The sequence below is a fragment of the Monodon monoceros genome, unplaced genomic scaffold (assembly GCF_005190385.1).
Source record: "Monodon monoceros isolate NGI ecotype Baffin Bay Population unplaced genomic scaffold, NGI_Narwhal_1 Super_Scaffold_16, whole genome shotgun sequence".
In the NCBI taxonomy this organism is placed as follows: Eukaryota; Metazoa; Chordata; class Mammalia; order Artiodactyla; family Monodontidae; genus Monodon; species Monodon monoceros.
The window spans coordinates 90,793,139-90,820,026 of record NW_021703772.1 but is presented as its reverse complement, the minus strand read 5'-3'; the positions used below and the strand labels follow the sequence as shown (position 1 = coordinate 90,820,026).

General features: G+C 38.9%; 1 long non-coding RNA gene across 1 annotated transcript in view; it reads right to left on the bottom strand.

The window, feature by feature from the left end:
- The window catches only part of LOC114896633, a 71,484-nt gene extending 62,989 nt beyond the window's left edge, over nt 1–8,495 (bottom strand). Inside the window, exon 1 of the long non-coding RNA XR_003793854.1 lies at nt 8,195–8,495. This is a non-coding gene — a long non-coding RNA (uncharacterized LOC114896633). The remainder of the gene's footprint in view (nt 1–8,194) is intronic.
- Between the last annotated feature and the right edge of the window lie 18,393 nt (nt 8,496–26,888).

Genomic DNA, 26,888 nt, shown 5'->3' with positions numbered 1-26,888 from the left:
TGAAAAGCCCGAAAAAGTTCAGAGACAAAATGGACCAGTACAGTCTCACAAATCAAAGCAACTACTATTAACTTGTATTCCTTCCTTGTATCTATCTTCTTTAAATAGTTACAATCTTAGAAATACACAAATTTGTTTTACACTATTTTCACTTGAAATTATTAAGAATAAGCACTTTCCACCTATAAGGGAAAAGAATCTGAAAAAGAATATATATATATATATATATATATATACACACACACATATGTTATATATATATATATAGTATATATGTATAGCTGAATTGCTGTGCTGTACACCCGAAACTTACACGATATTGTACATGAACTATACTTCAATAAAAAAATTTTAGAAAAAAGAAAATGCAGTTTCCATGCCATCTCTAGCTGCATGGCAATATATAGAGTGGGTCCACCATAGTTTATTTTACTATGAAAATTAATTAATAAGAAAATTAACAATATTACATTATTAATAGATTTAAAGTATTTCCAATTATATCATGAAAGATATCTATGAGTAGAATAAAATTGTAATGAAGAGTCCAATCAGAATTTGAAGCATGCAGATGTAAGTTCAAATCCTGGCTCAGCTACTTAGGAGCTTTGCTGAAAAGTGAATTATACGACGTAAGTAAAGCCTGTCACATGGTAAGCTATTAATGAATTAAAGCTATTATTATAATAAAGTTTTTTTAAATTTCAAAACATTGTATTATCATATATGCCCTGGGATTGGGTTTCTTGGTTAAACAATCTAAGCATTTATAAGGTTTTTCATAATATTGTCAGATTACTCTCCAAAGTGGCACACCAATGGAAGCTTTCACCAGTGTTATACGAGAAGTGATCCTCAGCAACACTGGGTGTTCTCATATTGTATAACTCAATAGATGAAAATGTTACCTCATTTTACCTTTAATTTTTGAGCATTTAGTAACATTATACATTTTTAAGCATATATTAATCATTTGTACCTTTTAAATAAGTTATCTGTCCATGTCTTTTGTACATGTTGGAGTCCTATCAACTTATATAACTGCTTTAAATATTAAAGTTATTAATAATTTGTCATATACGTAGTTAAATAACTTAGTTTCTCTAGTTTTAAACTTGTTCATAATACTCCTGATTTTGAGAAATTTTATATTTTTCTATAGTCAAAACTATTATTCTTTTTCTTTATGAATTATTCCTCCCTTATCTAGAAATTGGAAAATAATTACCTTTTATTTCTTTTAAGTCTATTAAGTTTGACATTGTTCAGTTACCTTTTTAATCCTGATATTTTGGTTTATGCTGTTCAATGAGAATCCAAGTTGAGTTTTTCTCCAAGTAGCTAAACAATTGCCCAAATAAGATTTATAAAATGATTGTTCTCTTTCTCATCGACTCACAGTGTCTCCTTTATGATGTATAAAACTTTCATACATAATAAAGTTTAATTTTACAAAGCACTAAAATGTATCAAAGATATTATCCATTGTACCTGGTCTGCTTTTGGAAGAAGAGTCACAATTAAAGATCCCTCTGCAACCCTCCCCAGATTGTCTCCCTTACCTACTGGGCTGTGGAGATTTCCAAGACAAGAAAGAAGGATGCACAAAGGAGGATAGAGAGTAACAGAAAACAAATTTTCCACATTTTAATTCACCATCAGTCCCTTCCTCTCACTTTGCCCACAATAAACCTACATCACTAATGGAATGAGGTAGAAGAGAGGTAACATTTACCAAGGGCTTACAGGGTTCCAGGTCCTTTTGTCCTCTCAAAACCCCATGAGATAGACATTCTCTCCTAACTTTGCAGTTATGGAAACACATTGGGCAATGTTAACTAAACTGCCCACCACTGTATAATCGATAAGTAGCCAAAACAGATAGAGTTTGAATCTAGGTCACTCTGAATCAAAAATCATGTTTGTTGAAAAATACCCTTAGTTGGAAAGAATCAATCTCTCTCTCTTTCTCTCTCTCCCTCTCTCTCTTGATCATTCCTTTCCTGGAATAATATTATTTTCATAATTGCAGACTAGAGCATAGACTATAATTTGGAGCTTTTATACTTTTCAAGAATAAAAGTGCATGTGAAGTTGAAGTGATGAGAAGGAAACACTCTCATGGCTGAGATGAGGGAACCCTGAAACAAAGGGTGTGACTGTCCCACAACAGGTTAGATGAGGATGCGACATCTCAACAGATCACCAGGGTTAATGAGGACAACATTAGGACCAGGTAATACTAGATATAACTTAAAGGATGCAAGTTCAATGTGAAACAGAATACTGACAATGGACATTCCCTCTTTACTAATGCCACCAGTGATCAAAGCTTACGGCCCTGAGAGCCTCAACCCAGGTGAAAGAAGAAGGTAAAAGAATCCTGATTATGACAGTTTCCAACATGAAGTGACTGAATGATCAGTCAGATAAATTTGTCTCAATTTTTAGATTTCACTTTCTGTATGATGAAGAATGGGGGTTAAGTTCCAAAAACTTAAATAAGCTACAAAAAAAAAATCGTAAAATTTATGATAGACACTCGTGGAACTGAGCCCCACTCAAATTAGGTTAAAATAGGAGACTACTGTGAGGAATAAAGGCACAGCCAGCCTGCAAAGTCACTGGAAGGGAGAACGAGAAATTGGAAAATGAGGCTTCTCTCTGTCTCAGAGAGACGCAGACCCCGCTTCTCATCTTCTCCTTGGGTGGCTGAGTGCTGCACCCTCTCCTGGCCTCATCCTGGACGAGGGCGAGGAGTTGCTCTGCTGCTGCCTGGAAAGGCCTGCTGTCAATCAGGAAGTCTCCTGCTCCTAATACCAGTGGCTCCTGCCATGTCAAATTCCATTTCCTCGTTCCTTGCTTGACATTTCTGACTTAATGCACTCCTACTGATTTCTTACTCATTTCAGTCTTCCTTTTTCTTTGCCAGACTTTTTCGTCTATTTTATACCCCAGTGTAAATGTTATTTCCATTGTCATTTGGTGGAGATAAAACCCATGTATTCTCTCTCTCTCTCTGTGTGTGTGTGTGTGTACACATATATATGGTATATATAACACTGGACTTACGGATTTTATGTGGTGAATACAATTCTCGGTCCAAAACTTATGTTTTACAAGAAGTGTAACATATGTCTTTTTCTGTAATTCAGCTGACTTTCTCTTTCAAGTTTGCATCCTGCCATAACGGTGGAAATTCAACATTAACCAGTGTGTGTCCACACTCCTCCCTTTCCCCAGGATTATGGCAAAGTTCTAGAGCCACATGTAGTGCCAAGAAACTGGAGTTGCACCCCCCAAAATCTTCCATTTGCCCCCTCCAGATTCATTCTCCACCCATCTCCAGTCTCCTCAGCCTAAACTGAATGGAGCACATGAACAAGGTTCTCTTCCCTCTGGCTTCCAGATGGAATCAGCCTTCTTTCTGTGCTCTGTTTTCTTCTAGTTTCTAGAATCTTGCCCTCTCTTCATCCCATCGGGCCCAGCAGTGATAACAGCTCCGCAGCTGTGAGCCCCGGGTTCCTGCACTCTACCCTGTGCCCACACCTTTGTAATCACTCCTCTTGTAAACAATCCCTCCTCAAATTATCCTGTTGTGATAGTGCCAGCTGTTTCCTGCTGTGATACAGTCCTAGATGTCCACTGTCCACATAGCAATTCTGAGACACCTTTCATTCTGTCTGGTTCCTGGTATTCAGACCACAAGGTTTCCGCAGCGACATCCCTCATGTTTGTCCACTTCACCCTGAAGGTCTTGTAACTCTCTCTGCTGCTGTTTCCATGCTGCACTGGGGACAGAGATGTCTGTGGGGTTGTCAAGGTGCTTTCTGCCTAGACCTTGTGTGTACTCACTTGCTCTCTGCAACTAGGGTGGCAAAATGCAGGGAGATCCCATCTGTGTCTACACACTTCCCACTCCTACTCTGTCAACCTTATGCAACCCACATCAGGGGACAGGTTGGAGTGGTGAAAGATGGAGAAAAAAAGGAGGTGTATAAAATACTGAGAAAGAAAAAATAAATGTCATAATATATAGAAGTGTGTTAATATAGATGTTTAAACATCACCACCCTGTAACAAATCCATGAAAGTGAACATTTACATGGCCACTAGAACCATCCAGCTTGTGAGTTCTAAAAATAAGGATTTAAACATTCCTATTGCCAAATGCCAGGCTCTTCATTTATATAGAAAATTATATTTTGAAAAGCACTCTGTATATAGAAACTCATTGGATCTTCAACCTTAAGAAGGTTATAAGATATACTCTCTGTTATAGGCTGAACTGTGTCCCTCCAAATTTTATATGTTGAAGTCCTCACAAGGTAATATTTAGTTATAAGGTCTTTAAAGTGGTAATTAAGTTAAAATGAGGTCTTTAGAGTGGTTCATAATCTAATATGGCTGATGTCCGTGTAGGAAGAAGAAATTTGGACACAGACATGCACACACAGCAGAAAAATTATCTCTGGACAGAGGGAAAAGACGGCCATCTGCAAGCTAAAGAGAGAGGTCTCATAAGAAGAAACCAACCCTGCCAACACATTGATCTTGGACTTCCAGCTCCCAGAACTGCGAGAAAATAAATGTCTGTTGTTTAACCCACCCAGTCTCTGGTACTTTTTTTACAGCAGCTCTAGGAAACCCATCCACTTCATTCTATACATCAAGAAACTGAACTTTAGAGAGGTTAAATAGCCTGTCAAAAAGTCACAATTGTTTCACAGTAGATTACTTACAATAAATCATTACACTAGTAATTCCAACACTTAAACCCAGGCTACCTCGCACCCTATAGTACATCTCTCGTGAGATGACTGCAAAGGGCTCTGCAACTGTGCTATGCTATTGCCATATGAGCATATGCGTGAGGATGTACATCTGCAGGCTTAGGCCACCAGGTTGTGGCTGCCTCCAGCTGGTTTCCAGACTCCCTGATCCCCTCCGTCCTCCACTCCATCAGCTGCCTTTCCACTCCTTTCACACTCCCTGTCAGCTCCTGAATTGCAGGTCCATTCAGAGACTGTACAAAGAGGGCAAGAGGTGAGGGAGGAAGCCTAGGGCAGCAAGGGAACTGCACGGAAATACTGTGAGGCACATAAAGGAGAGGACACTCTTGAACGTGTTAAATTCCCCACATGTGGCCAGTCTGTAGAGAACGAGGAAAAGCAACAGGAATTTCCTATTTCGTTTGGAATCCAAGCACAGGCAGTAGATACTGTGCGTGCAGTAGGGTTAAAGGACAAGACGGAAATGAGAAAGCTTGGGTTATGGTCTCAGATTTGTGGATTCCCTATCAGGAACTTTGGGCAAATTACCTTAATTACTGGGCTTATGTTTCCTTACCACCGAAATGACCAAGTTATATTCAAGGCTTCTTCTATTTAACATTTGGTGAGATGTTTACCTGACACTGTAATGTGCTTTTACGTGGAAGTATAAAATCATACCATATGGTTCAGCTGCCATTTGAACCTCAGTGTCAAGTTTTTTTGTTTGTTTTTTTCTTTTTATTTTTTTTTGTGGTACGCGGGCCTCTCACTGCTGTGGCCTCTCCCGTTGTGGAGCACAGGCTCCGGACGCACAGGCTCAGCGGCCATGGCTCACGGGTCCAGCCGCTCCGTGACATGTGGGATCTTCCCGGACCGGGGCACGAACCCGTGTCCCCTGCATCAGCAGGCGGACTCTCAACCACTGCGCCACCAGGGAGGCCCCAGTGTCAAGTTTTGATGATCATGGGGAGTGGGGTTTCAAAAATAAAAATCCCACTGTTAATAGTGTTATTACAAAATCAACCTTTATTCCAATATCAATAAATTAGGGGAAATTTTGATTTATTAATTTATTTAACTGTAACCATAGAAAAATGCTCCATTCAGTTATTCATTCATGTAACCAAAATTGAAGGAACAGCTACTGTGGGCTGAGTACTTACTATGCATTCCCCTAGGCACTCCTAGTCTCTCCAGTGGGAAATAGTACATTGTGGAAAGTGCTGTGGGTCGTGTTAGAATACGGGTAAGCTCAGAGCAGCATGACAACCTATGAAAGGGCAAAAGAACACCTAGCTCCACTCTTTCAAGGAGGATGAATCAAACTGTATCAAGACAAAAGAGTTAATTTGCACAACATCCCAGAGAGGGCTGGACATAGTTTAGGAATTATAAGAAAATAGAAACTCAGTCTATCAAAAGGGCTGTGTAGTTTAAAGACTAAATCATAAAAGACTCTCATACATCGCTTATAAATGAGCCCAATCACAGTAAGCTAAATTCCTTTGCTCTCTGTTACTATTATAAAGGTTTCCAAAAGATGTGAACTCTATGTCAATCCCCAGTATTTATTATATCTTTCCTTGCTTTGGGAAGCAAACATGGCTGGAATCACAAAAAAATTAAATATGGAAAGGATCTTATAAATCAGCTGGTTCAACTCACTCACTCAGAGATAGACTGATTGCTCCCAGGTTTCACAGCAACAGAGCAAAATCTAGATCTCAAGTATGTGGACTCCCATGTGAATGATTTTTGGGTTTTCCTACTGAACTTCCCTGTGCTTCCCACCAGCCATTATACATAAATTCCCGGGAAAAAAGTCAAGCATTCTCTGTCATTCAGTTAACCAAGCAATCAATCATTTAGGAAGCATGCCAGACCTAACTATATATGCCTTGGAATCAACCATGACCATGTGCCAGTTGTGCTGCTATATATATTTATCTGCTTATTCCATATTCTGAAATATCCCTTCTGTTGGAATTCTCAGCCAGAAATATCCATGAGTGGGAACAGTGACAGGACATTGCAAGAATTTCCCCAGAGCCAAGTGAGGAAGTGGAGAGCAGCAAATGACACTGAACAAGGATTCACAGTTCATCTGGCAAACATTTCATGAGCATCTAATACATGTCAGGCACTGTCCTAAGCAGCACCAGTGAAAACTAAAGTAAGTGTAATAAGATACCATCCTAGGCTACATGGTGCTTGTCTACTGAGGAAAACAGACAATAAGCAAAGAAACAAATACACGTAACTATAATGTCAAACAACAATAAGTGTATGGCAAACGTTCAAAACACAGGAAGTGAAAAAAAGTTTTAAATTCTGAAGGAACAGAAAGTGCAGTAAGAAGAAACTGTAATGACTCACTTCCAGAAAAGAAAGACGCTTGGATATATTGCAGCCTTTCATATTCACCTTCCTCTGCGGTGGAGTCATTCTTAGAAACATAGTGGGAAGAAGTAGGAGGCACTCTCAAATTTCTTCTGGAGTGTCAAGAACCACCTTCCAAACTCTGATCAGACTGGTTTTTAGAGAGACATCAAGCACTTTCTTCCCAAGCACCCGGCACTTTCTTATCCAAACACAGTGTTCCATGTGTTTTTACACTATTGGGCAGTGGTTCTTGTAACGTTCCTAGAGGATTTCACGGCCCCCTTTGAATATCTGATTTAAAATAGAGACCTTCCCTCCCCAAAAAACCCACAAGTACCTACGTAGAATATGCTGCATTTAACATCGGGGGCTTGTTGAGGATCATCAATGATCATCCTACTGGAGACTCAGGCCCATATCAGATCAATTAAATCAGAATCTCTCAGGATGAGGTTCAGGAATTGGTGATGTTTAAAAGCCTTGGTCCGGGAAGATCCCACATGCCGCAGAGCAACTAAGCCCATGCACCACAACTACTGAGCCTGTGCTCCACAGCCTGCGAGCAACAACTACTGAGCCCACGTGGCAGAACTACTGAAACTGACGCACCTAGAGCCTGTGCTCTGCAATAAGAGAAGTCACCGCAACCGCATGCCACAACGTAGAGTAGCCCCCACTCGCCGCAACTAGAGAAAGCCCACGCACAGCAACAAAGACCCAATGCAGCCAATAAATAAATTTATTTTTTTAAAAAACTCTCAGATAATTCCAATGAAGATCCTGATCTTCATGCATTGCAAATCTGGCTTTATTGAATTAAGAAGAGAAATACTAAAAAAAAAAAAAAAAAAAAACAGAAGAGAAATACTTTAAACTAAAACCCAACTGATCATAGAGTTATTAGGTTTATCTGAATTCAAAGGCCAGTGATACAGATGATTCTGAATAGTCCTAACATTTTACAGAATATATGAAGAACAGAAAACTTATCAATAAATAGGTAGTTGGTTTCCATATATGGGTCCAAACACAAATACCTGTGAGCAAAGATTCTTCTTACTTCTTCCTGGAATTCCAGTACCTAGTATAGAGCTTGGCACATATGAAGGCTTAATTAATGTTTGTTGAGTCAACCACACCATTCTGGTCCTTCCTTCCTCCTTCAAACACCCTAGGGAAGAAAATGTCATGATCACTCAGTACGTTGTCTAATGAGGCATTTAACTGCACCCTTGAGAAGCAATATTATTGAATACATTCTTTCATTAAAATATTGATTATCTACCATGTGCCAAATATTATAACTGGTGCTGGGGATGATAATGATAATTTAATCCTTCTAAAAACATTCCTGACATTTTCTTTTAATCGATTACTAGAAATTGGTCCTAAGAAGATTAAGAGCTACTCAAGACCACAGAGTTAGTCTGTGGTGGTGGGTAAACTGGAACTCCTATCTTCCAATTCCCAATGTGGTGCTATTTTGGGGAGAGCAAAGTGTGTCACTTTTATTATGTATAAATTTAAAATAATGAGACTAATTTTAACAGCAGATGATCGTGTAAGAAAGTCACAACTTGTATCAATCTACATAGAGGACCTTTCCAGTTCTATCAGTCAGTTTTGTGTAAGCAACTATGGGATTAGAAATAGACTTTTTTTCATGTGTGGGTTACAATGAATTTTGAACTTAGAGCAAATAGTATCAAGTTCTGCATAAATGTAAAGAAAATTGTCTCTGAGACTCCAGGAGAATAAGTGAGGTATGCAAGGCAAAGAGTAAGTTGAGACTGGCACACAGGTTTACGAAGAACAGAAAGGATATGCTGATTTCAAAATGAGTCTCTAATCTCAAACAAAAATATGCAATTGTTCAGCGATTTCACTTATTCATATAGATTACTGTGAGAATGTATAAAATTTAGGTGAACCCCCCTAAGTAATTACAGATACTAATCACCTCTCTGATCCCAGCTCCCACAGCTCTTCCTCTTGTTCTCTATTCTCTAGCAGCTTCAACTTTCTAATGGTACCTCAGGAAAGCCAAGTCGACCCACTGGGCATTTCTATATGGACTTGTCTTTCCCCAACTCTTCCTGAGGGCATTCCGTCCCTCTTTCAATCTCTGCTTAATATCTCTCCCAGAGAGTACTTTGCTGACCATCCTACCTGAAACTGAGTTCCCAGGCCTCACCATCCCCTATGCCCCTACACTGCTCTATGATTTTCTTCTGAGCACTTAACACTCCCCAAAATTATTTTTATTTCCTTGTTTACACAATGGTCTCTTCCGTTAGTGTATGAAGGCAGAATTCTGGCTCTCTCTGTCATTGTTGTGTTCCTTGCAAATAATTCTAAAATTTATATAGAAACACAAAAGACTCTGAACAGCCATCTTTAACCTCCCACTTACATTGCATAATTGTCAATTTCTCCCCTTATGTTCACTAATATTTGCTTTATATATTTAGGTGCTCTATGGCAGCTTTATTCTTAATTGATAAAGCTTGAAAGCAACCAGAATGTCCTTCAGTAGGTGAGTGGTACATCCAGACATGAAATATTATTCAGCACAAAAAAGTAATAAGCTATCAGGCCATGAAAACATATGGAGGAAACTCAAATGCACACTACTGAATGAAAGAAACCAATCTGAGAAGACTTCATGTTACCCAATTCCAACTATAAGACATTCTGGAAAAGACAAAACGATGGAGACAGTAAAAAGATCAGTGGTTGCCAAGATCTGGGGGAACGATAGGTGAATAGGCAGAGCACAGAGGATTTCTAGGGCAGTAAAACCATTCTGTATAATACTATGATGGTGGATACATGTCATTATATATTTGTCAAAACCTGTAAAGTATACAGCACCAAGGGTGAACCCAAATGTAAGCTATAGATTTTGGATGATAATGATGTCAATGTAGGTTCATAAATTGTAACAAACGTAACACTCTGATGTAGGATGTTGAGAGTGACAGAGGCTGTGCATGTGTTGGAGTAGGAGGCATATGAGAATTCTCTGTAGTTTCTATTCAACTCTTCTGTGAACCTAAAAATAGAAAATACATTTTAAAAAAAGAAATTAAGTACTGACACTTGCTATGATGTGTATGAACCTTGAAAACGTTATGCTAAGTTAAAAAGCCAGTCACAAAAGACCACATATTGTATGATTCCATTTATTTGAAATGTCCCCAAATGGTAAATCTATAGAGGCATGAAGTAGATTAGTGTTTGCCATGGTCTGGAGGTTAAGGCGTAATGGACAGTTAGTGCAAATGGCTATGGATTTTTTTGGAGGGAGAGTGATGAAAATGTTCTAAAATTAGATAGTGTTGATGGTTGCACAATTCTGTGAATATACTAAAAAGAAATGAATTGTACAGTTTAAATTGGAGAGTTTTATAGGATTTGAATTTTATCTCAAAAAAGCTGCTATATTAAAAATAGACTAGCTTTAAAAATACTTTGTGCAAGGATAGTTTTATCATATTAAGCATATAGGCTTAACCATAAGTCAATGTATAAGCATGACACTTAGATAACTTTGAATCCACTGGCTCCACCATTTGCTTTCTTTGTGCCTGCAGACAATCACTTGTCTGCAGATTGAGATAACCCTCATAGCATAGCTGAGCAATTTAATACAACATCACAGAAAAAGCACCTGGTGGGGCTTTCCTCACTGTTGGAGAATGAAATTACAAATACGTAAGAGGGGAAGGCAAAAACTAATCTTGTGTTACTGGACTGGAGTCAGAGATATCAGTATGAATTCATGTTTATTTTAATATATTTGCAGATAGATATGAGAATAACTACAGAAATATGTGTATACATAGTTTAACATACATACAGATATTTCCTAGTAGCCATCAGCACACCTAGCGTTCAGATCTGAGTTTCTAAATACCATTTTCCAATAAAAGGAACTAAGATTCCCTGAAGAAATGGAGGATACTAGAATGGGAGCAGGGAAAATACAGATAAATCTGACCATGTGAAAGTGCTTTTTTAAAAAATAATAAAGGATGACTACATGGCAAAAGGACATGAAAGCCAACCTGAAAGAGCTCTAAATGGCCAGAGCTGCAACAGCACAACAAAAAAGTTAGTATTAGATTATGACCCCCCAAAATAAAGTAAATATCCATGAGCCCAAAATGATTTACACAGATGATTGAATCCATAAATAAATTTGGGAGAAGAAATGTCCTTTACAAAAGAATTCCAACGGATAAATAGAGAAGGAATGAGGGGAATATAACATCACCATTTAGACACAGCAACACCTGCTGCAGGCAAGATCTGTAGGTGAATGCTCAAACTGATGGGGGAAACTTTATGGAGTAAGCAGATATTTCCTTACCCTCAAAGTATTGCCCCCCAAATATTTATGAATTACAAGGGTGATTTTAGCATTTGTTTACAAATGTATAGTAACTTTTCAGTGAAGAACCCTAGCAGACACCGCCTTAACCAAGTGATTAAGGTTTACACCCCAGTTGTAAGTTATGCTGAGATCATGTACCGTTGATAACATGACATGACGTGAAAAAAAAGGACATATCAGCTCTGTAGTATTCTTCCCACCCATAACCCCAATCTAATCATGAGAAAACATCAGATTAAACTCAAATTGAAGGACATTCTAAAAATACCTGACCAGTACACTTGAAAAGTGTCAAGATAACAAAGAATAAGAGAAGACTAAGAATCTGTCATCGGTTGGAAAAGACTATGACAACGTGATGACTAAGTGCAATGTCTCGTATCTGGATTGGATCCTAGAACAGAAAAAGGACATTAGTGGAACGCTGGTGAAATTAGTGGAATGCTGGTGTAAAGTCTACAGTTTAGATAATAGTGTACAATGTTCATTCTTAGTTTTGGTAAATGTGCCATGGTTATGTAAGATGTTACTATTAGGAGAAGCTGGATGAACATTATTCAGGAGTTCTGTGTACTATCTGTACAACTATTCTGTAAATCTATAATCACTGCAAAATAGAAAAGTTAAAAAACAAAACAAGGACTTGGCCTGCTATACATGCTCAATAAATCATCCTCAATATTCTACCCTCTTGCTAGCTATCACCACAGCCTTCTGGGGTGACACCTCCTGAACTAATTAAACAACCCACTTTCCACTTTTCTGTGAACTCCCTCCCCAGCCTCAAATCCCTTTAGTTATAATGGGAAGACTCCAGGGAATCACAGTAGCCAATGTGATGCTTCCTACCACATGCATCCTATGCCCTGCCTGGTCATAACTGATTGGACCAGGAAGGGGCATTTGACCTAAACTGAGCCAATGAGCCCTTCTTTAGGGAAATTGAGATTCCAGGTACTTCTGTCTGATTTCTTGAATGGAGGAGATCTACTTCAGACCTCTTAGAATCTATTTTCTAATATCTGCCCTGCGAAGCAGGGAAGTCATTTATTATGGACAGAATGTTTGTCCCCCGCCGCCCCCTGCCAAATTCACATGTTGAAATCCTAACCCAATACAGTATGTGATGATATTAGGAGGTGGACCCTTTGGGAGGTAATTAGATCATAAGGGTTTAGCCCCCATGAATGAGATTATTGTCCTTATTAAAAAAAAAAAACACTCCAGAGAGCTTTCTCATTTCTCTTTCTGCCAAGTGAGGACACAATGAGAAGTCAGCAGTCTAAAACCGAAAGAGGGTCCTCATCAGAACTCAACCATGCCAGCACCCATATCTGGAATTCCAGCCTCGGAACTGTGAGAAATAAACCTCTGTTGTTTATAAGCCACCCAGTCTATGGTATATTTGTTGTAGCAGTCCGAGCCAACCAAGACACCATTCTTCAGCAAGAGGACAAAATGAAACGGGTAGGCTCTGAGAGGCCGAACTGATAAATCAGGAGAGAAAAAAATTACCTCGGTTACTATGGTGCTCTAGCCTTTAGCTCCTACTGGTTCCCAAAGCCTAGCTGCTCCCCTACCCTTAGATTCCATGAAATGCCCACTTAACCCTATTTCTCTTTGAGCTTAAACTGGCTAGATTTGGTTTCTGTTAATATAACTTGAATGTGCTAATTAATACAACTACTTTGTAAGACATGACATTCATTTACGTGTATGGTTTCTGTTGTATTTGCTTTTCAATGGTCAAGGTCAGTAATTTTTTTAGTCATAGTTTATATAAACTATCTGGTTAAATTACTCCTACCTTTTCACATATATACAAATAAACCACATCTTTTTAATTCTAGTCATTTGTTCGTTCTGTGCTTGCTCTCTGAAATACCTTTACTCTACCTCATCATGTCCAAATTCCATCCATACTGCCAGGTTTAGCTTAAATGCCATCTCTTCCATACAGCCTTCCTTGCCACCCACCTAAAAAAAAGAACATGTATATATTCTTATCCCATGGGATATATATATATATATCCCATGTTTTCTTATCTGTATCTTTCATTCCTTTTATCCCTTTCTAACTTTATACAGTCATTTACTTACACATATTGTCTCCCTCTTAGATGTGAAGCTACTTGAGATCAGCTTCCCTGTTCTCCTGTAGGCAGCATTTCAAGAAACATTTCAAGAAACATTGCATTGCATAACAATGCAAATACATAAGTTAATTGCAACTGCTTAAGAAGGACAAAAATGAAAGACAGCAATGACAGTTAACTGTATTCTTTTACTGTACTTAGTAAGAAAATTATTTTTAAGAAGTAAAGCTATCTCACACCTAAAAGAAAATATTAGAGAATATCTTCATCACCTTGGGTCAGGCAAAGATGTCTTAAACAGGAAAACAAAAAAAACACTAGTAAAGGAAAAGTGGATATATTACAGCATATTAAAATTAAGAATTTCTGTTCATCAAAAAAATCATTAAAAGAGAGAAAAGGTAACCCATAGAGTTGGAGAAAATATTTGTAAGATATATAAAAGATTCAAACCTAGACATTTAAAAAAAAAACCATATAAATCAATTTTTCTTAAAAGACAAACATCCTGGGACTTCCCTGGCGGTCCAGTGGTTAAGACCCTACGCTTCCACTGCAGGGGGCACAGGTTCAATCCCTGGTCAGGGAACTGAGATCCTGCATGCCGCACAGCGCAGCCAAAAAGAAAAGACAAACATCCTAATAGAAAAAATGAGAAGACTTGACCAGGTACACCAGAATGGTTAAACCTACGAAGATGGCAAAAAACAAGTGTTGACGAAGTGCTTAAGGTAGTAAACAAGATGCTACTAGGAGTATAAACTGATACTGACTTAAGAAAAGAGTTTGGCTGTATCAGCTAAAGCTGGACACGGGCACATTCTGACCTAGCAGCAATTCACAGTTATGAAAGCATGCATGTGTCATGCATGCATCATCAAAAGTCATGCCTAAGAATGCTCATAACCACTATTCATAAAAGCTAAAACCTGGAAACAAATGTCATCAAGAGAAAATGAATAAAGTCATTGTGACATTCATACAAAGGCATATTACACAGCAATGAAAAAATTATTACTAAATGCAAAAATGTGAATGAATTGCTTAAAGATAACGTTGACGGCTTTCTTGCTCATTTTTATTTAAAAGCAGGCACAGAAATTTTCCGATTGTGGGATTCAACTTATGTAAAGTTCAATCCCAGGCCAAATTAATTGATGGTGTTAGAAAACAAATTGTGGTCATCTTTTTCAGGGGATACTGACTGGGAGAGGAGAAGAAGGAAGCTTTCAGGGGGCTGGTATATTCTATTATTTCTTAATCCAGAGACTGAATATACAGATGTGTTCACTTTGCACAAATCCATCAAGTTGTAAACTTATAATTTGTGTGCACATTTCTGTATGACTGTTGTACTTCAATAAAAGATTTTTAAAAAGAAAAGTTTTCAAGCATTACTTGTAGCCGTGATATCAATGCCTTAGGCATTGTGCTAAAGGGTCGTGTGTGTATAAATTACATATCCTTTTAGTAGCACAAAAACCTATTAAAATCAATATTTTTATATTATACCTTTGAGAATTAAGAGGTAAAATTACACAGTGATTTATTCAGAGGAACAAATAGGAACAATAATAAATGTTTATTGATTTTAAAGTTATGGAGGCTTGGGAATTTAAACCAGAGTTTCAGTATGCAAAAGCAAATAATTTGTTCAGATGACCTTGGTATTTATGATTAGCTGGGAATTTTTTTTTAAAATAAATTTATTTATTTATTTTTGGCTGTGTTGGGTCTTCATTGCTGCACACAGGCTTTCTCTAGTTGCGGCAAGTGGGGGCTACTCTTCATTGCAGTGTACGTGCTTCTCATTGCAGTGGCTTCTCTTGTTGTGGAGCACGGGCTCTAGGTGTGCGGGCTTCAGTAGTTGTGGCACGCAGGATCAGTAGTTGTGGCTCACAGGCTCTAGAGTGCAGGCTCAGTAGTTGTGGCACATGGGCGTAGCTGCTCCACAGCATGTGGGATCTTCCCGGACCAGGGCTTGAACCCATGTCCCCTGCATTGGCAGATGGATTCTTAACCACTGCGCCACCAGGGAAGTCCCTACCTGGGAATTTGATTAAGCAGGGGTCCATGTCACCATCTTGCAATGTGGAAGTGTTCCTCTTACTCCTTTCTTTTTTTTTTTTTTTTTTAATCCTTTGCTGTATGTGACCTGGGGTGTTCTGGAAATATCATTAACATTAGAAACTTAGTTGGAAAAATAGGTGATGCTTAAAATCCAGCTAAGTGGGTTATGGTTCCATCAAAAGAATGAACTCAAAATAATTCCTAGGACTTGAAGCCTAGAACAAACCTTTTGTTAGGTCTTCTGGGTTTCAGCATTGTTACTCAGTACTTAGATTTAAACTTGAATAGACATTGGTCACAACCTTGAAGGATAAAAGAAGCCATGACAAGGCAAGCAGCAGTGTGCAGGGTTAGGGGTGAGGGGGACGGTTTAGAGGAGGAATGGCTACTAGGTAAGGAAAGGGGTTTTCCTTAGACCTGCTATCTCAGTCCATTTGGGCCGCTATAACAAAATACCACAGACTGGGTGGATTATAAACAACAGACATTTATTTCTCATAGTTCTGGAGGCTGGGAAGCCTAAGATTCAAGGCACCAGCACATCAGTGTCTGGTGAGAACCTGCTTCCTGGTTCATAGACAGCCCTTGTGCTCACAAGGCAGAACAGGTGAGGAAGTTCTCTAAGGCTTCTTCATAAGGGCACTAATCCCATTCACAAGCGCTCTGCCCTCATGATCTAATCACCTCCCAAAGGCTCTACCTCCAAACAGCCTGACACTGGGGATTAGGTTTCAACATATCAATTTGGGAGGCACACAGTCTATAGCACTTGCCATACTTCTTTTGAAATTTAAAGACATTAGTGATGGTTCTGGCCAACATGCTAAAACCCCACAAAGTCACACCTAAAAGGCCCATCACCCAATGCCTTCAAAATGGGCACTAATGTTACGAAGGACCTTACTATTTCACACTCTCCTCCCCAAAGAGTCCAGGCCTCCCCCTAGGTCCGACATTTTAGAGCATCCTACGTATTCCTAACATACACACACATGTGCGTACACACACACACACACACACACGCACGCACACACACACACACCCCCAAGGAGAGAATGTATATGAAGACTACAAATAGAAGTCATATTACTGAAGTGATGGAGTACAATCTGACTTATTGCAGATAATACTTTTACATTTGCAAATCCAAGGCAAGACAAACAAACAAACAAAATAAAATAAATAAACCAAACAGTAACAAACAGGTAGCTACAGAGAACAGAGTACTGGTTACCGGGGGTGGGTACAGGAGATCAACTGTGTGATGACAGATGGAAACTAGAGTTTTGGTGGTGAGCACACTGTAATGTGTACAGAAGTCAAAATATAATGTTGTACACATGAAACATGTTATAAAGTAATGTTACCTCATTTTCAAACTTCTGAACCAATTAAAAGAGCAAACAAAAATCCTTTTGGTTGGACATAAGGCAGAGGGAGAACAGGTTTAGGGTGTGGCTCCCTGATGAAAATCTGATTGGATTAAAGCATCCAGAATTAACTTTAAGGAAAGAAGCACATATCAAAAAGAATTGTTGGTGGGACTTCCCTGGTGGCACAGTGGTTAAGAATCCACCTGCCAATGCAGGGGATTCAACCCCTGGTCCGGGAAGATCCCACGTGTCACGGAGCAACTAAGCCCGTGCACCACAACTACTGAGCCTGCGCTCTAGAGCCTGTGGGCCACAACTACTGAGCCCACATGCTGCAACTACTGAAGCCCGTGCCTAAAGCCCATGCTACGCAACAAGAGAAGCCACCACAATGAGAAGCCGGCACACTGCAACAAAGAGTAGCCCCCGCTCACTGCAACTACAGAAAGCCCATGGGCGCAGCAATGGAGACCAAATGCAGCCAAAAATAAATAAATAAAATTTAAAAACAAGAAAAAGAAAAATTGGCTTTATTTTTCTCCCTTTGTTCTAAGTAAATAAGTCAAATATTAATTGAGTGGAATTTATCCAAAAATTTTAGAGTGAAATCTTCAGAAATACTTTAAAAAGCTCTTAATTATATTTTGAAAACAATGTGTGACCTCAAGTTTAAGGGTGTTACCTATTACTCAACTGGGTAAGTTACTGAGAACAGGAACCGCCCCAGGCAGAACTATCAAAGGGTTAGTCTGAATTCTTTTTACAATTGGCAATCCTTTCTTAACTCTCCTGTTTCCCCAGGACCTTCATTTATCATACTGACCCATTATGCTCAAAGAACCCCTAAATAGGAGACCACCCAATTTTGGACCTCCTCCTTATTCCTGTCCTTCCTGGTTCCCATCTGACATCAGAAGCTGAACTGGTATCAGAGTAAGAACTGTACCTTTGCACTCACTTCTAGCATAATCTGACTATTTCTTCTAGCATGTAAATATAGTTTCCTAAAGGAACTAACAAACAAAACAAAACAAAGAAAAAGCTAGTGCAAATGAAGCAGTGAAGATTAAACAAACTCAGAAGGACTTTTAAGACCTTTAACAAAAATGATATTCCTTCCTTAGCTAGTAATCTTTTAACCATCCATAAGGGGTCATAGAGTTTCAGGTCTGGAATATAATCTAGCTTCACTCAACTCTTCCCCTGACTATTTTCCCCTTTCAGGTTTGAATATTCTAACCAAAAAAAAAAATGCCTGACATAAGACTTATGATTATATTTATATTTATCATAGATAAATTATATCTAAATGTATAACAATATAAATCATAAAATAATGATGCTGAGCAGGGCCCTGTGGGGCTCCTGGACATGGAGGTTTTTTTTTTTTTTTTGCGGTACACGGGCCTCTCACTGTTGTGGCCTCTCCCGTTGCGGAGCACAGGCTCCGTACGCACAGGCTCAGCGGCCATGGCTCACGGGCCCAGCCACTCCGCGGCATGTGGGATCTTCCCGGACCAGGGCACAAACCCGCATCCCGTGCATCGGCAGGCGGACTCTCAACCGCTGCGCCACCAGAGAAGCCCGACATGGAGGTTTTTATTGTCCCCTGTTTCTTGCAGGCAAGACTCCAGCCTCCATGACCTTCCCTGAGTTCCAAAGAGCAGATTTGAACAATTGCTAATCAAGGGAGGAGCAGCCAGGAAACCACCAGCGGCAAGATTAAAGGGACCAGAGAAGCTCATCAAGATTAGGAAACCAGACCACCTGAGACCCTGCACACAACCTAATCCTGTCAGCAACCCCACCCTTTTGAAACTTTGCAGAAGAAAGAAGAATGCAAGACTGTTACTGCCCTGATCCTTATCACAAACCTCTGACCACTACCCATGACTATATAACCTCTCCCTATTCCCCAGTGACGGGGTACAGTTCTTGAGGTGCTAGCCTGCTGTGTTCCCTCTCTGCCTGGCAAAGAAATAAAGCCACTCTTTCTTTCTCCTCCATAACTCTGTCTCCATATTTCTATTTGGCATTGATGCACAGAGAGCCAAGATTCTGGCACCAGTAATATAAATATAAATAGTATATAATATGTAAATAATTATATATTGTTGACTGAAAACAAGTGCACAACCTAAAAATTGAGAATTATGTCTTATTCAGGGCATTACTGAGGATTATAGTCTGGAAAGGAAGCCTCTCAGATACCTGAGGGACTGTTCCAAAGAGGTAAGGGAGGAGCTGGGATATAGAGGAGTTTTTGCTGGAAAAAAACCAAACAAATGTAGTCTAACATCAAAAGATTACTGCTAATCACAAAAACTAACATCTTAATGATTTTACTGCTTTTCTGTATATGGGAAGATGCAAGAGTCTGGGCTTATTGAAATCATTCCTTTGAGATGCACCTTAACTATCTAAGGCCAATATCTTGTTTTTCTCCTTCCTGAATTCCCCTCAGGGTGCACCACTGGGGGTGGCTGCAGTGGCTGACAGTTTTATGGCCACAACATCCTTTGTTTACTGGAATGGCAGAAGACATTCTTTGTCCACAGTATAAATATTATGATTATAATTATATATCACATATAAATTATAAATTATATAAATATATCATATTAAATTATATACATTTAATATATTATATAGTCAATATAATATATAGTCAATTTTTTAATATATAGTCAATTTTAAAATATAAAATATATATGACATAAGTTATATATAATTTATATAAATTTTCAAACCAACATCAGCAATTAACAAAAATGCCTGACAGATTTATGATCATATTTATATTTATTATAACTATAACTTATACAATACATTATATTTTACATTATTTGTAATTGTAATTTATATAATTATTATATAATATATTATATTAAAATTATAATATTTGTATCATATATAAATTTATACAATATAAATATAATATAATTATGTAATATAGAATATATAATGATATATAAATTTCATATGATTAAATGTATATATTATATATAATATATAAATATATAAATTATAATCACATGTTATATAAATATACTATATTAAATTATATAAATGTAATGATTCTTTTAAAATTAAAATATATTAGTTATATATAATTTGTACATAAATATAATTCATATATTATATATTTCTATAATTAAATATAATTATATTTAGTTTATTATAGAAGATTTAGTTTTCTGTTTTTTGTTTTAGGCTGCTCCATGCAGCATGTGGGATCTTAGTTCCCTGACCAGGGATCAAACCTGTGTTCCCTGCAGTAGAAGTGCAGAGTCTTTACCAGTGGACTGCCAGGGAAGTCCCTAGAAGATTTAGTTTTACTTACGATAGATCTCCTGTTTTGTGCCTTTTGCTCGTCTCTTAAGTTCCAACTGAAAATTTAAAACATGAGTCTCAATTCTAGTGGGATCAAGCTAGAATATGTGCAAAAATCAGTACAAAACCATCTCTATGACTGCTGAAACATAATAGATGTTAAGTACCCATCTACTGAATGAACACATTAATGATATGTTTATGTCAATAATATCACAACTACCTATGAAGGATGCTACATTTTATTAAATATCCAGAGATTCACTGAGAGGATTTTATGACCAAAATTAAACTCTACAAAAAGCTTTGTACACTCATTTTCTCTGATGTGCAGTGCTAGTTACAAGTAAAGATTTTCTCCAACTTTGGATAGAGTCACTTTTAAAATTCAGAGCCAAGAAACAAACTTAGAGAGCCTCATGTGTATGGTCAGTAAATGCCATGATGAATTGGAATTTCCAGAACCCAAAAAATAAACGTAGAAGTGTAAAATAGTACTCATAGGGGAAAAACCAAACAAATTGCTCTTTGCCATATACTTCAGCAATTTTTAGATTTCAGTTAGACTGCAAGTTTGGATTGAGGTTAAAAGTCATAGTTCTAATGACTCAATCTTAAATCATCTCTGAATTGTAGGGCGGAGGGGGCCCATCACATGATGGAAGCACTTTCAGTCACAAGGAAATCTTCCTTAGGCTTCCCTCTCTGACCATTCATTAACTTTTAGTTAATATATGCAATTTAGCACTGGCAGTGTATATTTAAGTATACATTGGTTAATAAGCTCTCAGCTCTTTGAGCTCAGAGATCCTTACTGCACTTTCCTTGTACCATCCACAAAACCTAATGAAGGGCAGAGAACAATGTGCTGTTCAATATATGTGGACAGTTGACTGATTTAGTGAATCTTATAAAATAATAAATACGCTAAAATCACGGTGGATGACCCGGGATTTAGCCTGGAAACAAAGATTCAAAGGGTTTTTAAAGTTTCTTGAGGCCAGGAATCCTATCTTTCTTATCCTTGTATTTTAGGAATCCAGCACAACACAGGGACAAAGAAATGCACAGTCAGTGAGCGCTAAGTGAACGAATTAATAAGTCATTAGAACATACTGAATATCAGGAGAGACCTTCCCCAATGGTCCGCAGCAGGGGAGGAAGGTTTGTTCCAGCTTTCACCCTACACTGAATAAGCACCCATCTCTGATTCTGTTCTCCCTCCTCCTCAGATGCTTATCTTTTTTTTTTTTTTTTTGCAGTACGCGGGCCTCTCACTGTTGTGGCCTCTCCCGCTGTGGAGCACAGGCTCCGGACGCGCAGGCTCATGGGCCCAGCCGCTCCGCAGCACGTGGGATCTTCCCGGACCGGGGCACGAACCCGCATCCCCTGCATCGGCAGGCGGACTCTCAACCACTGTGCCACCAGGGAAGCCCAATGCTTATGATTTTTGCAGGTTAACTCCACAAATCTGGTACCTGAAATGTTTTAAGAGACCTTAAATTATCTATGTCCTCTTAACAATCCAAATGGAAAATTTGAATGGTGGATTTAACAAACAAACTGCACTAAACAAACTGGTGATCATAGTGTGGGGTGTACATGCACAGGTAAGAAAGTCAGCTTAAGGTTCTGTCTTCAAACCCTACAACAGTCCAGTGAGGGAGATACTATTGTCCCCACTTTAAAGATGAGAACACTGAGAATTACTGTGGCGTTTCTCAAAGTATGGTCCTGGACTGTGTTAGTATCACCAGGGCCAATTTGTGGTCCCACTGCAGATATACTCTGGGGAGATGCCCAGCACTCTTGAGTTTTAACAAGTGTGCTAAAGTTTGAGAATCACTGCTTTAGAGAATTTAAGCAATTTGATTTGCCCAGATCACACACAGATGGGAAAGGCAGAGCTGGGAATTGAACCCAGGCATCCAATGCCAATCTGTCCACTGCAGCCCACTTCCTCATGCTGGGGAGTCAGTCATTCTCCCACTCCCTCAAAAGGCCAGCCCTGTACAAGACTGAAATTCAGTAAGGGAAAAGGATCCAGTTCCCAGAAGAGCCTCACAGTCTCAGAATTTTAAAGACTCTTAAGAATAAGTTTACACATAAAGTTCAAAGAAGTAAATATATAATATTCTTGATTAAAACTCACGTAATGGTTTTTGCTCTGGAAATGTAGAGATCAACAAGGACTTTCTAAGTAGAGCCTTATACTTATTTTATTCAGTGCTTTCTTTAAAATTTCTTTTTTGGGGTATTAAAAATAACGTTTTTCTCATTATCTTACCCAATACTGACATTAGCCATTTTTCCTTCCTTGACTTAAAAAGACCTATAAAATTTTCTGAGAAGAGAATGAAAATTAAAGAACACTCTGGGGCTTCCCTGGTGGCGCAGTGGTTGAGAGTCCACCTGCCGATGCAGGGGACACGGGTTCGCGCCCTGGTCTGGGAAGATCCCACATGCCGCAGAGCGGCTGGGCCCGTGAGCCATGGCCGCTGGACCTGTGCGTCCGGAGCCTGTGCTCCACAACGGGAGAGGCCACAACAGTGAGAGGCCTGCGTACCGCAAAAAAAAAAAAAAAAAAATCTAACACTCAGGTTTGGGCATGAGAATCAGCTGGATTTGACACAACTTGAACAACTTACTAGTCAAACACTTTATGTGGGTTCCCTATGCCCCAGTTCACCATCTAAATGGAAATAAGAATTGTATCTATTTCACTGGGTGGTTTCAAGGACTTATAACTCAATGAAGCACTTAAGACAGCTCCTGCACTTAATAAAAGCTCAGTAAATGCTTATCTTTATTTTTATTATTGCTATTATTAGCCGTGTGAGAATGCTACAGCCGATCTCCACGTCCGCCATTGGCACATCATTCATTTTTTCAGAGGGCTGCTTCACTTATGTCATCCCTCACAATGTTTTATAGAGCTGTTTTAATTTTCAGTAACTATTTCTTCTGCATGTGCTTCGTCTCCCCCAGTACACAAACCATACACTCATACATCCACTCATTCCCATGACTCAGGTTGTTACAGTCACGGTCCAGAGTAGGGGCCTCTTTCCCAAAGCTGATTAGAGAATTGATGCTCATTATGAAGGGCCCTTTCTCTGAAAGTATCCTTGCCACCAATCACTGGAATTCTGTCATTTTTAGTACTCATTCTAGTGTGTCAAGATCAACTCGTCCCTCTCCATACCGCCTCTTTCAAACAAAAATGCTACTGAAAATGGGTAACGTATTCAACCATCAGTGTAAAGAGTCAGACTGAATGAGAGAAGTGTGGATCTTGAGTGTATTGGATTCTGCTGGGAAACAAAATGAAAGGACCGAAAGTTCTCCAATACGTGACTAGGAGCCAAAAGCAACTCTGTGCTCTGCCTCAGACATTCCTTTGTAAAAGCTGGTGAAGGCCTTTGCCTTGGAAATCAATACAAAGTTTCAGAAGTGTCTATGTATATACACAGCTTCATCTGAAAAATGTTAGCTCCATGACCTACCCAGATTCAGGGTAAAAATACTGAGTACAAATATCACCAACCATATGCATAGTAGTGTCATACCTATAGTGTCATACCTGGCTTAGGCAAACCAAATAAACTGATAGATAGATAGATAGGTAGAGAGATGACAGGTAATTTCCCAAACATGTACCTCCATGAAATCTTTAACCAGAACCAAACACACAGAGTATGAAAATTAAAATTAAAAAATGCAAGGCCAATCTTTCCACCTCCACAAATTGACCCAACAACTTTGGTCTAATTAGCACCATATTTAGGTAAAATTTCAGTGCTAACAATGAGATAAACAATGGTGGTGGTCAATATCATTAGCCTCTTGATAATAAGGAGTCTGGGTCCTCGTTAAATTAGCTGACTTGATATCCCAAAGTTGCAACATTAGCATCTCCACCCTCCCAAAGCCATCACTATGTAGCACGGGCCAATTACACTCAACAAGCCTCAGCATGTTTGGGCTTCAAATGCTACAGTCAGTTGCTGTAGATGAGTTGGGCATGTTTCCAAGCCTCCCTAAGTATGAAAATAAACATATATTCAAATGAGGGTAAACAATGACCTAATGGGAAACGTTCAGTCAAGCATCTGAGGACCAGTTCAGACTGGCACCTTTATTCCTTTCAGTTTCATCTGTCCCTCCCAGTCAGCGAAAGGACTAGGCACCAGTACAGAATCAAGGTGGGAAGGGGAGTGGTGGTTCTTGCAGAAGTCCAGGTGTTTTGCCTACACACTGATTATGACAACACATCCAACAGCGGCAGGGCATCCTATCTGCAAAAGCCTGATAACTCTATCAGACCCTGCTCATTCAGCCGACTCCAGAGGCCCCCTTTTCATCCTCAGCTTGAGGCAGATCTCAATGGGCTGAACGAGTATGAGAAACTGAGATGAGTGCTAGCCACAATTATAGAGATACTGCGCGAGGCAATTAGGGTTTTGTCAGTGCTTCTATTAACCTTTGCATTGCCAGCATTTTCCCACTTGGCATTCCAAGTGAGTAACAGGATTTAAATGAGGAAGGAACACAAGCTGGCTGCTGAGTTACAGGCCCAATGTGAAGTGGCCAGCGGGACACAGTGACCTGCTCAACAAGCACAGCAGGAAACAAGGAGGTTTACGAGCAGCTCCCGTACCACTGTTCTTGTGTTCTCTGATGTTGAAATGATTTCTGGGGATGATGTGAACTTACAACTGTGTCACCTGAGAGAATGTGGGCCCTGGATGGATCTCAAGGCCTTTCCTTTGGCTGACTTAGGTTCCCTGATCAAATACTCCTTTTAAACAGTGCAGAGTAATGATTTTTCAGACCATTTTGAGACAAAGTACACAGAATTTTTGATTATCAGTGGAGTTTAGTAACTCTTTGTATTTACACCCATTATCTTATTTGACCCTCACAATAATCTAATAAGATTCATAGAGTATGTGTTGTTAGGTTCCTTTGACAGAGATTAAATGAAAAGCAGAACAGTTAAGTAATTTTCTCAAAATCACACAGTAAGTTAACCCAAACTTAAGCATATTGATTAACATCTGGGACAGATCACATTAGTCTTTACCACTAAGGACTGAAAAGCTAAAGTACCTTTTTTTCCCTGTACCACAAGCCAATCCTGAGTTGCCTAATCAAAAAAAAAAAAAAGTTCAGGTTTTGAGAAAGCTTATCATAATCACCATTAAGAAATATTTATCAGGCATTTTACATGCAAAACAGATTCTTTTTCTTACTATCCCTCCTCCAGTATCTGAAAACTTTGTCACTAAAATTCTTGGTCACCCCTTGCTATTCAACCTTGAACTCTGTTAAAACTGAAAACAAAACAATAATCTTTTCCTAAAAACCAGATTCCGTCTTTCCTATCATATTTGATTTGCTTCAAATATCTGTGTATAAAACTAAAATGAATGATACTGCCACCATCTTTTTACCTACACCATCTGATTCTCTTCCCTCAAAAGCTTAATCTTAGGAATTTTGAATTGGCACTGATTTGAGGGTATTTTTTCCCTTCATTAATATGTTAAAAATTAATTACCTCGGGCTTCCCTGGTGGCGCAGTGGTTGAGAGTCCGCCTGCCGATGCAGGGGACACGGGTTCGTGCCCCGGTCCGGGAAGATCCCACATGCCACGGAGCAGCTGGGCCCGTGAGCCATGGCCACTGAGCCTGCGCGTCCAGAGCCTGTGCTCCGCAACGGGAGAGGCCACAACAGTGAGAGGCCCACGTACCGAAAAAAAAAAAAAAAAAAAAAATTAATTACCTCAAATTCTGTTCACCTAACTCTGGTTTGGAATGCTTTTTTCCCATCAAAACTTAAGGCCAATTTCAAGTCCCTCTGGCCCACTGATCTGACAAACGTCTGCAGGTGTGTGTCAAACCAACTTGGACTGTGCAAGTCTGAGTTGATTATCAAGAAATCAAAGGTTAAATTTCAAGTGGCTTTGGGCTAAATTAGTGATTCCCAAACTTGCTGATGATAAAAATAAACTGTGGCCATTGTTAAAAATATGGATTTCCAGATTTTTCTGGAATCCCTAAGTTTAAGAAGTACCCCAAGTGATTACTTCACTCCGACTAAATTTGGGGAACATTGCGTTAAATGTTCATTTTAAATGAAAACCAAATATAAAGCAGGAATCTTGGTTGACTTTTTGTAAGATCTTAGAGGTTCTCTTCATTCAAAAAATTGAAATTAACTTAAGTCAGTTGAACTTGGGAAAATAAAAATATTCGATATTATGAAATATGGTTTTTGTGCCCTATGTAACATATTACACAAAATTTTGGTTATAATTTTGTCTGTAGTCATCAACCTTTTTTAAAATTTGTGTGTCACAAACAGCTAAGCCAGATATAGCACTGTGATTGGCAATAAAGTCCCTAATAAATATTTCATTAAAGAATGAATGGGTGGGACTTCCCTGGCGGTACAG